Below are 13,125 nucleotides of genomic sequence, written 5' to 3'. Positions count from 1 at the left end.
TCAGTTGCGTTTTTTAGCGTTTCCCACAGGCTTCCGGTCTCGGCAGAAATCGCTAGAAAGGAAGCGCTATTGCCAAGCTTGTCCCGCCCCTGGCCGTCAAGCAGCCAATGGGCAGCCGTTAGCATGCTCCCAAACAGCCCCTTTCCCTTTAAGAAAGCTTTTTTAAAAAAAAAAACAGACCCATAGCAACGAATCTACGTAGATTCCTTGCACTGGAGAGACCCATCCAGCTGCCTAATGTGATCTATCGTTTGATTGTATGATCGTTGGCACGCTGGCTCGAGTGATAAAAAAAAATTCCCCCCCCCCCTTCTCACGGGCTCGATTTTCGGCTGAATTTATGTGTAAAAAATAAAGGGACTTTATTTCAGCAAACGGGCTTTTATGTGGTTTGTGCTTAGTGACTAAAGGTGAAGGACTGAAGCCAGGGAAGCCTCTAAACAGAAAGAGGCTCGCCGGTGCGTTTATCCCCGCTCGCTCCGAGAAAAAAAAATGGCGATCGCTTCGCCGGAAGTTTGGAGGAGAGATCCAGGGGGAGGGACTTTGAAGAACCAGCTACAATGGTAACGCACAGGTCTTTAGCGCTACTGTTGCAGATTGGTTGCAGGAGTGTATCGCTATCCGGAGGGTGAATCCAGTTTTCTGGATTCCCCTGAAAGCGCCACAACGAAGCGCTTATTGCTGATCGGTTTCAGGATTGTTGCAGATTGTTGACGACGTCGTGCGTTATGGCAAATTAGTAGCGTTTTCAATCGGCAACCATTGTGCTATTTTTAAGCCGTGGGAAATGCCCCTTAATTATCCCTCTCCTTGCAGGCAGAGGTCTTTTACATTACCTACTCACTTGATCTGAAGATGCTGGGAATTGAACCTGAGTCCTTCTGCATGCCAAGCAGATGATTGCTACCGAGCCACACTCTAAATTGTGTAGATATAGGCAATTTTTTCATTTCTTTATTTTAGGTTTTTAGGTTTATTTTAGGTTTCGTTTTCATATTACCATGAACACTTGTGAATACTTTGAAATATATCTAGATCTCATAAATTTCTACCATCATTCTTGTGAAGTCATGAGATGCCTGGCTGGCCAATCACTATTTTGAACATTCCTCTCACGCGCAAAAATGAGCTTCTAGGGTTGCCTTGATGGGTTCTTCAGGCATTCAGTGTACACTATTCACATACTAGTGGCTATTCTCAATCAGCGATAAATCTCAGTGCTTTAGTTCTTGCCTGTGCACTTGAATTATAGAGGCACTGCTGTCAGTTCCTTTTGAGTGGCATGTAATCAAATGGTTGCAAATCCTTCATGCTCAATGCTCTGGACATGCCACCGCTGAACAAACACTGATTTGACCCAAAAAGCAGTGTTCACTAGCTAAATCACTCCAAAGAGGGGAGGGGGAACATACTAGCCCCAGGGTGTGCTGAGGCTGTGACTCAACTTGTCATAGTATATGAAGCTCTCACTTTCCTTTTAACCCACTGCTGGGCCACTTAGTTTTGATTTGAAAACTAGCCTACCTCATGTGCTAATCTTAAATGTGCTTCCACAGCACACAGAAGCAGTAAGGATTCAACAAAATATTGTTCTTTCTGGAGTTTGCATAAAAATCTGGATCTTACATCTATTAAAGATCTTGCTCTGGATTTTTCTGATCTGGATTTTGTTTCTATTACAAGAAAACAAATTCTCCAACTATGTCAGAAAAGAGAGGAACATGAGGATTTCCAGGGAAGGGAAAGGAAAACAAGAATATTGCCACTTAGGAGTTAAGGTATTTGTGAAAATAACTTATGCATCTTTATTACTAGGTAAGAGAACTCCCCCTCTTATTAATGGAAGAGAGAATATAGAAAATTTCATAGAGCAAAGAAAATAATTTCATTGGAAATGGTCAGAGGAACCAATGAGCCAATCACAGTTTCATAAGGTCTATGAGTGGGAATCACAAACTGGAATAGGTAAATTGACCTGTCTCATGGCAAAATGCTGCTTGAAAATACACTGAGGTAGATTCCGCACCAATGGCACCACCCCAGGGCACCACCAGTGCCTTGCAGCAGAGCAACATGCCCTGCCATTTCTTGCATCCCCCATGGGGTAGAACTGGGCTGCCACTTCCTGTGTCCCTGAAAGGAACACATTTCAGTGGGGCAGCTGATACACTGTTGAAATGTGCTCCCCCAAGGGATGCTAGTCCAAAGTCGAAATCTGAAGGCCAAAGTTATAACTCTATCATTCCACTTTTATTGGATATATTAATCAATCAACTTTGGTTAACTACAGATACTGTGAAATCAACGGTGCATCCTTTCCCCCAAGGGATGCAGCTGAGGCAGAATGGTGATGACATGAGAGGGGGGGGGCGGTGGAGGGGTTGTTCAGGAAGGTGGGATTGCACAAGAACACAATCCAACCTTCCTGCACAAATACCCAATAATGCCCCAGAGCCAAGGTGGAACATTTGGTGTTTCCCCAAAGTCTGTGTAGGACAGGGTGGACTCTTCCCATCCATATGGGCCTCTACCGGGCTAGCCCCCACTGGCCCACAGAATGTTTAAGGGAATGCGGAAAATATCCATGTTCACTTAGTGGGGCAATGGCAGCCTAATGTGCACCAGGCTTGGGAGGGGGCTGGCCCAGTGGTGGCATCATGTGGAAGCAGGGATTAGCCCTGTTTCCATATGAGCACTCTCTTGGCCTTTCTTCCCATGTGGAATTAGCCTAAGAAATATTTTGAGATGTTATTCTAAGTAATAGGGAGCATGAAATAAGCTTATTATGGCCCACCTTGTATCCCTCTGACTTTCAGTGTTTCAAAGGCTTCAAAGAACCAAGTTTTCACAGGTCACCATTAGGGGAAGCTTCTCATTCCAAACTTATGATATTGCAGACCTCATGGGAAACATGTTCAGCTCGCAAGCACACCATGTATGACAGCCATGCTGCAACCTGCCTCAAGAAACTGCAAAACAGCTTTTCTAACTCACAGTAGATGCAGGGTTTCAATTTCCTTCTGTCTTGCAAATTACTTTTGCATCTGTGCAACAAGGTGAAATCAGTTATCTCCTGGGGGTCATCAAAGGTTTGGTCACATCAGCTAATGAATTCATATCGTGAAGGATGACCCAAGTTCAAGTCTCCACTCTTTCAGGGAAACTCACTGGGTGACCTTGTGGGAGGATGGGAGAGCAATATAAACTGTCTTAGATCTCCTCTGATGAAAAAAGAAGCCAAAATGGGTTATTGAAGCATCTCCAATCTATATAGGCTCTCTCCAGACTCCTTTTTCCATTTACTACAACTCACTCAAGTTGATACAATCTTACATTAAACATATCTAGCACAGTTCCTATAATACACCAGTTTAATATATTTATTGCAGTGACTTTGACTTACTAGGATTTATTCTGGGTCAACCCCCAAAGTGGTCAGCATGACACTGGCTTCTCACTGACTGGGAGCCAGCCCAGGATACTGCAAACATAGAAGTGGTGTGAAAAGTTCTGGTACAAACAAACTCTGAGAAATCAGCATGTTAAGGTACAGGTCAAGTTGGCCTGACACAGGTTGAACATAAGGAAAGCATCCTACAATCAAACCACATAAAACTAATTTTCCTTTGAAGACCTTCAGGCAAAATTTACTTATTGTGTCTTTGGAAAAACTTTTGCTTATCCTTTCCAAGAACCTGATACAAAAAGTGTATATAAAATGTATTACAAGGTTAAAATAGAATGAACCTAAAATTTGGATATAAAAGTATAAAAATGGGAATTTGAATAATAGTTTTATTACTGATTTTCTTTTTTATGGTGAGGTATATAGTGGATTTTTAAATCTGATAGAAGATGAAGAAGAAGATTGGTTCTTATATGCTGCTTTTCTTTACCAGGAGTCTCAAAGCAGCTTACATTCGCCTTCCCCTTCCTCTCCCCACAACAGACACCCTGTGAGGTAGGTGAGGCTGAGACAGACCTGAGATTACTGCTTGGTCAGAACAGTTTTATCAGTGCTGTGGTGAGCCCAAGGTCATCCAGCTGGCTGCATGTGAAGGAGGAGCGGGGAATCAAACCCAGCTCGCCAGATTAGAAGTCTGCACTCTTGACACCAAGCTGGATTTCAGAGTTCATACGGTACACTTGACATGTAGAGGTAATGAAGTGTGTAATAAGGAATATTTATTAATGATGAAGGGGAGAATGGCAAAATAGACTAGTTATAATATTTAGAAGTTTGAATATCAGAAGTAAGGACTACAGATGGGCACATACCAGTTCATGAGTCAAAATGCATCACAAAATTGATGCATTTCATGCCCTCTGAGATTTAGAGGAGGTGCCCCCTCCTATTTTTGTCTAGTTTGAAGGTTCAAGCCATTAGTTAGTTGCTAATTATTCTGCCAGTGTAATATTGTAGAGTTTGGGCGATATTTTATGATATTGATAGTGTTGTTTAATTGTTGTGGACAGGATTCTGTATTTTACATGCTTATAAACTGCTGCAAGACTGTTTGATGAGCGTGACGGTCATACAAATCCAAATGATTAATACATACCGTACATACACACACACACACACACACACAAATAAAAATAAATAAAACCTAGAAGCTGAGCAGGGGGATCTACCGTTCAGATGTTAGATTTAAATGGCTGGCAGCCAAACTGTTAGGTTTAAATGGTTCACAGCCTTTAAAGTGAGGTTTTGTTTCCCCCCCCCCACCTCTAAGTGGTTTGTTTTGGGGTGTTCAGTTAGGTCTGGCAGGTTGGTTGGGTAACTCTGAACCCCAAGCCAGGAGTTTCCAATTTTTCTGCATCTCTAGTAAGAATTATTGTAAAGATTATGATAAGGAGGATGTTGAGATTTTTTATATACCCTACAATGTATAGTAATTTTTGAATAATATGATTAATTTAATGTAACCCCTTTTCTCTTTTGCATCCCTCATTTCTTAATTTTTTTCTTACAATTAAAAAATTAACAAGTGTACCTAAATCTGAGTTGATTATGTACTTGCCTTTTTTGGGGGGGGATACTTCTTCATAGAATAGATGCTTCTTCATTACCCCTCCTTCCATTGGTGGTTGGGTGAACCTTTGCAGACTGAAGCTGCTGATTCCCAGATCCTCAAAATCACAACCCTTTCAATGAGTGTTCAGCACTAAGTACAGAGTGGTGAAATAAAAAGGTGTAGAAATATTAGGTGCACCCCTGAGATCTGAACCATTGAGGTTTTAATGTTAACCTGTTGCCCTGTCTACTGTGCCACCAGCTACATGGGCTACTCCTCAGAAACAGAGCTATTCAGTTTAGTTCTTCTAGCTCCCTGCTGCAGTTCCTGCTGGAGAAATAGTGTACTGGCACTGGAAGGAGGTATACAACTGGTGTTCCCATGGACGGAGTGGAACAAAGGGCTGGCTGTCATCCCATTGGTGGGTGAAAACCTAGGGGGATGTTTCTGCATTCAAAAACTCTTTCACAAAATCACCCAGGGACCAAAAAAATGAAAAAAAGTTGTGAAACAATTTTTAAATACTGCTAGGAAACTGTGAAGGAGGTAATGCAGAATTTTTTTAAAAAAATTCTGCTTGGAAAGTAAGGTCAAATTAAGGTGACCAGATTGTCCCACTTTTGGAGGGACATCTGGGGGTACCTGGCAAATTGTACTTATATTGAAATGTAAAAATATATATTACAATACTATTTTTACATTCTATACGTTCTATAAAACTTTTTGTTGCTCCATATAGACCAAATTTTTAATCAAGAACCCCCCCCCCCAGTCAATAAAGCGGTAAAGCGGTAAAGCTCCGCTTTACCAATGTTAAAATCTGGTCACCTTAGGTCAAATGTAGAAACAAAACAAAACCCAAGGGGACTTCAGAGTGGAAATAGAGGAAACTTCTCATGCATAATCAACCCTGACTGTTTTTCATGCTCTCTGCAGCTGAACATTGTGCTAGGAAGAGATTTGTCACCCTTTGATCCTGTTTAGCCAGGACTCAATGTGCCTGGAAATCCAAGATCTTTCCAGAGCAAATCTAATTCTTTACCCTGTAAATGATACAAATAGAGCAATTTTGTGTAGCATATTATAAACTGACTAATATATTTGAGCCCTGACCGTGATGTCCCAGGCTAACCTGATTAGATCTCAGAAGCTGAGTAAAGTGAGTGCTGGGTAGTACTTGGCTGGGAGTCTACCAAAGGCATACATGGTTGCTATGCAGAGGTGGGTAATTGTAAACCACCCTGTCTATTGCGTTGAACAACCTGTGGGTTTTGCTACTGAATATTAGTTCAGGGTAGCCAAAGTTTTCAGTCCAAGTACTAAAAATTGTTACCGAGATGTTGCCATGCAAGCACATAAAAAGTGGGACAGCACTGTACTTTGTCAGATTATGTTAGAACATGTGGCACCACTAGTACCTCAGGATTTGGCTAGTGGGTGTGCAGGTGTGGGAAGCATGAACCTTGTCTGAGTTCGTTGTTTCTGTACTTCTCACCATAGTAGAGCTGCCAGTGTCCTAGTTGCATGGGTGATCATCTTGTCCCGACTGCCCAGCAAAGGAGTATGGTATATTGCTGTTGGTCCACTTACCAGGGATTGCCTACCCCCTGAATAGATAATATTTTTCTGAAATTGTCAGGCTTTCTATTTTGTAAATTAATTCTGTGAAAATGAATAATGTATATTATGTTATTCTGTAATGGGTGGCTCCCAAGTGGATTGGAATATCCACACAGTGGAACCCAGTCACAGATATGGCTGAGGAGTCTAAAACCTCAAATAAGGGATAGATGAAGATGGGAGAGAGGCAGGTAAAGGTGCATTGGCTATTGGGTGGGAAGTAGTGAAAGATGCAGGAAAGGGGGAGCAGCTATGGGGATCTTCAGAAAAAGAGAAGAGCAAACAGGGGAGGGAGGGGAAAAAGAGATCTCCCCAAAAAGTCCTTTTTGGTCTCAGTGTCGGGGGAAATTAGGGAAGTATGGTCATTGTTTTGTTTCTTTTTGCTTTCTGCATTTCTCTGTTAGTGTTTGAAGATTAATTTGTAATTGGAGAAGAATTTGTTATTTATTTAGCTATTCCTACTCTGCTTTTCTCCCCAAGACAGCTTCCATCATTCACTTCTCCCATTTGACCTGTAAAGTAGCCCAACTAGCAACTAGCCCAACATCATCCACTGAACTTCCTTGGAGATTCCAACTTGAGTCTTCCAGATCTTCATCTGGCACTTTAACCATTATGCCATGGTGGCTTATATTATAAATTTATGTTAAGTAAAAATGCTACTTTATTTTTCAGCTGAGGAAGCCAAAATTGCAAAACCAATATTTATACTGATATATCGGTTCTGGAAATCATTGAGCTGTATATATCAATCAATTAAGAAAAGGAATATAGCAAGAAGATGTGGCCAAAAAATTTCATTGACCTTACATGGGTTATTTTCCCTTCAATATATTGTTACCATCTACTCCTTTTTCTTCTTTCTTTTTGGCTTCTCTGAAAGGCCACAGAATCTATGCACATTTCATGTGAGAGTAAGATCTTTTCTGCCCTAGAGATTAAAAGACTGCTCTTTTAATCTGCATTTTCAGTTCCCATTTATAGCTTGAATTTGTGCCTGGCATTCTGCAATACAGCTTTCCACCTAACTCTACCCATAAAGTAACCCACTGAATATCTTCCACATCTCACTCACTATGAGACTACCTCCTGCCATGACCCTTTTCCTCCTTCTCCGCCTTTCCTTTTTGTTTTTTTGCTTTGCACATACTTACTAACACAATTACATAATTCTACTGTCACTCCATTTAAATGGTCCCCAGTGTCTCCTTGTTTTCTGTGTTGCACTTCCTGGTTTTCATCCTGTCCACCAACTTCCTTTTCCCCATGTAAACATAGCAGCCCCTTAAAAAAAAAAACATTTTTACTGCAATACTATGCAGTTACAAAATACTCAGTAAGACATCATGTTTGTTTTTCATAGGTACAACTGCAACTGCAAAAGCACCTTCCCATATGTGAGTCGTTAGTGCGGAAGTGTTTATTTGCAGCTTTGATTCATTCTGATAATTACAGACTGAGAACACATATGCCTCCATTTATACACAGTACTTCAAAGTCTCATGACGCTGTTCCATTTGCACAAAGGTTCAGCTGCATGCACACAACAGCTGATGGTGTGAAATTCATTACAGGTTGTAAGATCAGTGATACACAGTTACTCAAATTGAGCACTTCCGGAACCATATTGCTTCAAATTACTGTAAATTCAAATGCACATTCAGGAGATTTTTTTCAAGCAGTCATGTACTTGAAGATCAAGTAGGCAGCCATTGTCTCTGCACTTGTTTTGCATTGTGAATCCACGCTTCCCTTTGTTTTCATCTTGGAGCATGTGTTGCTGAGTTTAACTGTAACTACCTGCCCCACTTTCTATTTACAGTAGCTTGTGTGTGTGTGAAAGATGAGCACCGGAAAACGTAAGAAAACTTAAGAAAATTTAAGCAGGGGCCATTGGAGTGGGTGTGGACACCCACTGCAACTTACAATAACATGACAGTTACATCCCTACAATTTGACATAACAAGTGTAAAAAAATCAAAAGCAACAATTCTGCACTTGAAAATGGTAAGTTTCAACCCAGAATGGGAGAAAGATTGCTGTATTGGAACTTTTGGAAACTGTGGGGTAAATTAGCCTGAAATTTGGGTCTTCTGGAAAAGCAAAATCTGGTGCAGAAATTATTGCATTTTTTGAGACTTTAAGAATGTGGGAGTTTAATCTATTGCAGAAATGGTCTTAGTTCCAATGAATTTGAGTGGAAATTACTCCTAAATCAGGAGTGGTTTAAGGATGAGTGGGACCTGTAGCACTAGTGCTAGTTTAAAGATTTGTGGGGCCCTAGTAGAGTACAATTGTGGTGGGAGCTGCCAGATTGGGGCAGAGGGGCCTTCCCCCTAGTGGAAGGGGGTATCACTCCAAATGTTCTTAAAGAGGGAAAAGGGAGGAGGAGAGAGGATGCAGCCTTGATCCATGGGGGGAAGTCACTGCGCAGGGCTATTGGAAGTACGGGTCTAGAAGCATGTGCTACATGTGCTATATGGATAAACTAACCCTGTCCTAAATAAATATACATCAAACATATAAGGTTATAGGCAACTTACAGTACAATCAGAAATAAGACCCATTATCTTCAGCATTCTAGTGTGTATAGGATTGAAACCTTCACATTTTTGGTTTTTCTTTTCTTTACTTTGATGGGATAAAACTGAAGTTACTGGCCTTTCAACAAAGGAAAGAAATGTTCCATTTCACCCCCTGCTATGTACTACCTGAAGTCAACACAAAGCTGAAAAGTACTAAGTGATCACAGGTGTGCTGTTATATTCTTTCCAATAGCTTTTTGCTCCCAAATGGTAATCTTGTTTTTGTTTTGTTTTTAAAAAAGCTTTGAAGTTAGGATTCTTGCATGTAATATATACATATCCACATTGAGATTATGGATAACAATGTAAGCTTGATTTTAAAGAATCCCAGATGACTATCCAAAGTACATTAGTGGCATCACCCCTGCATGTCATATGGAAGCACTGGGTCAGGCATGTGTGCCTATCTCAAAAACTATGTCACTTGCACATGACTTTATGCAGTGAATTAAAACATCTGTCTGGTATTTCTGAGGTTCTGGAAACCAAATGGAAATAAGATACAGTGCGCCAAGCTTTTGATCTTCCTTTTATTAATTGCAGATCAGAAAGCAAAGTCAAAATCCAGGTGGGTTGTCACTTCCTGCTTTTCACAGCACACATTTCGAACCACAGCAAAGGCACTTTGTGAACAAAAAAGAAATTCCAGGATGTAAAGCACATCCCTGGAGAATTTAGAATGTAGACCACATTTGACTGTGGAGACAGGAAAATGAACTGAGAACCAGGATTCAATCCACAGATTCATATCCTGGTTTGCCTGACCTTCTGTTTGTTACTGGGGAAGTAGTTTTGGGGAAACAATCAGGACTATATCGACCAATAGCTATATCCATAGGAATAGTATAATTGCATTTTAAAATAGACTTTTGTTGTGGTTGTTGAATCAGAAACACACAAAGCTGGAAGAAACCACAACGTACCATCCAGCCCAGCCCTCCCACCTTCTTGGGGACAAGAATCATGCACTCCTGACAGGTGCGTATCTGATCTGGCTGTGAGCTGCTGCCCAAAACTACCTTAAACTGCCTGGCCGGGGGCCAGGGGAGGGGACCCTTTCAAGGCCCATTTTTAGGAATGGGCTTTGAAGCTAGCTTGGAATAATTTGAAATTCTTATAGAATCCTGGTCATCATTGTAGCTTAAGGGCCTCAGAAATTCATGCTAAGACACTTTCAAGTTTCCTTTCAGCTACTTAAGCAGATGACCAAGGTCACCCCTATTTGTTCAGGCTGAAAGTGAGATCCAAGCAGATCAGCCAATGACATCAATATAAGCTTGAGGCCAGTTAGAGAAGGCTGAGGTAGGAGAGGACAAGAAGGACAAGGAAGAGATTCTCAGTGGGAATGAAAATAGTCTATTGTACAGCTAGGCTTTTTGCAAGAATTTAACAAAACCCTTATTCATCAGGCTTAGGGGAAGTTTTCACTGAAGGCTCCTCTCAACTTCTGCCAAGACTCAATGCTTCAGTGTAAGATCACTATCATAGAACAGTCCAAAAACAGGGTCATGCCACATCAGAGTTGAAACTGGGATCTTAGAGGTCATATCAGGACATGAAAAAGAAGTGATTACCCTAGAGTGTAGGTGTGAGTTCAGCCATTAAGCAAAGTTTGATTACCAAACTCTGTGAAAAAATGGTATAGCTAGGTTTCTTACTACATCTCCAGATTATCAGCTTTATCTTTCTTTGTACTAGAAACGGATTGCTTTATAAACATCTGCAAACCACTAGAGATCATTCTAATCACCCATGTCAGCATTGTGTTTAGTAGCTCAAATGCCAACATTATTTCAACACATATGATTGTTCTGTGAAGAGATAAGACATTGACTCTATTGATCTGATCTGATCAATGTTTATTTCATACATCATTGCAAATCCCACAAATTGGGTTGTTTCATCTCAATAGGATTGTGCCACCAATGAAAGTTTAAAACTGATGGCTTGCCAACTCTTATTTATTTTGTTATTGTTATTGTTGTTGTTGTTGTTATTGTTATTGTTATTGTTTAATTTATTGCCTGCCACTCCCAGAATGGCTTGTGTCAGATCACAAATATGTCCAGTAAGTATTGCCACAAGGGCAAGCTCTCTGTCTCTGTCCCACACCAACCCACAAGCTGTGAGTAATTACAGATACAATTTGAACAATCAACCTCCAAAAATAATTTAAAAAAACCACATGTAACCAAATATGGCCAGAAAACACACCCAGCCAACCCCTATACCACCTTCACCCATAGGGAGGGCAGGTGGGAAGCTTCCCCGTCCTCAATGCCCAGCAAAGAAGCCAAGCGCCGCACATGGCACCCTTAAATAGGGGGCAGCTGCTTGCTCTGCCCCCTGACCAATCCTGGGATGCCACACTTGCGATGGTGATCTGTCGCACGTGCGTCCACCCTGGGGCTCCTCTCTGGCACATTCTTCTCCCCCTACACCCTTGCTGCATCAATGGAGGCCTTGGATGAGTCCATGCTACTTTTTATCATTTTCTTGCAAGAAGTCTGGCCATATGGCTTTCTTTAACTGTGAAGCAGCATGCCTCTGTTCCAGTGAGGCACTACAAAAGCTTTGTTCTCTATGAATTTTATGATTGTTATACAGGACAAGGAAGGACATGTGGTTTACAGTGAGAATTGGAAGCTGACATTACAGCCTTGAGAGGTGGATGAAGAAATGGCTTGCAAGATCAACAGGAGCCTAGATGATATACAGAAACACACACCATATTTGTGATGAAGACTGGAAACCAAATAGATGCAAGGTATGGACATCTGCATTTGTGGAGGCTAATCAAGATTTCCTAAGGAAAAGGACATAAAGTGGGATTTTTCTTGGCATGTATCCCTCTACTCCAATGAGACCTTCCTCCCAAATGAGAAGCCTTTCTCCAATATGAGTGGAGAACTTCCTCCAGTTTAAAAAGAGTAGTTTTCTGCAATGCACTTTAGATGGGGCTGCCCTTGAAAAGTATCAAGAAACTTCAGTTGGTACAGAATGCTGCAGCCAGAATTTTAACTGAAGTGGGTCGTAGGGACTATATCTCTTCGGGCTTGGCCCACCTCCACTGGTTTCCAATTGTTTATGGACACAGTTCAGTCTTGACCTACAAAACCCTATATGGTTTGGGACTAACACACCTGAAGGAATGCTTAAACCCTTATGATCCTGTTCAGTTGTTACGGTCATCTTCAGAGATCCTCCTTTGAATGCCCCCACCTTCTGAGATTAGATAGGTGGCAACCCAAGACAGGGCCTTCTTGTGTATTACATGGAAGCATGACATGAAAACCCATCTGTCCCCTTCTGCTGCCATCTTCTGCCAGTGGGTGAAGATTTTTTGTTTTGTTTGACATTCCCTCAATGATCCATCCTTTCTAACCAATGTTTTTTAAATGTTTTGTATGCATTTTAACTCTGTAACTCTTGCTTGTTCTAGTTCAAGTCATTTCACGACAGTTACATGATGAAGAATACCTATTACAAGACAAGTTCAAAAGAGGCTATAGCAGAAAACCACTAGTAGCCACATACAGCTCTCACCTCAAAACAGTTCAACACAGACAGCCCCCCCCCAATTTTAAACAACTCTTCACCCACAATAGTACAACAACATCATACTTGAACAGGGACATTGGCACCAGAACAATGGCTTATCTAGACTTTTTGGCTCCTGGGGAAGGTGGATGAGTGGGGCTTGGTGACATGGGGGTGGGCAGTAAGGGGGGAACTAAACCCTCTTGAAAAGACAGGTGGTGACTGGATTAAGTTTGCCTCATGCCATCTTCTCCACTGTGGAGCTGTTGTCTGTTTTCCACCACAAAGGCTGCAGCAGCCAGGCTTAAAGGGCAGCCAAGCTCTGCCTGCTTAATGTCCAAAGGAGATGCTCAACTGGGAAT

General features: G+C 41.4%; 1 long non-coding RNA gene across 1 annotated transcript in view; it reads left to right on the top strand.

The window, feature by feature from the left end:
* The window catches only part of LOC143839063 (uncharacterized), a 54,091-nt gene extending 41,197 nt beyond the window's left edge, over positions 1–12,894 (top strand). Inside the window, exons 2-3 of the long non-coding RNA XR_013231570.1 lie at positions 10,114–10,201; positions 11,831–12,894. This is a non-coding gene — a long non-coding RNA (uncharacterized LOC143839063). The remainder of the gene's footprint in view (positions 1–10,113; positions 10,202–11,830) is intronic.
* The last annotated feature ends 231 nt before the right edge of the window (positions 12,895–13,125 follow it).

Source organism: Paroedura picta, chromosome 5 (assembly GCF_049243985.1).
Source record: "Paroedura picta isolate Pp20150507F chromosome 5, Ppicta_v3.0, whole genome shotgun sequence".
NCBI lineage: Eukaryota > Metazoa > Chordata > Lepidosauria > Squamata > Gekkonidae > Paroedura > Paroedura picta.
Note: the sequence above shows the minus strand (reverse complement) of the source record. Positions and strands in the feature narration are given on the sequence as shown.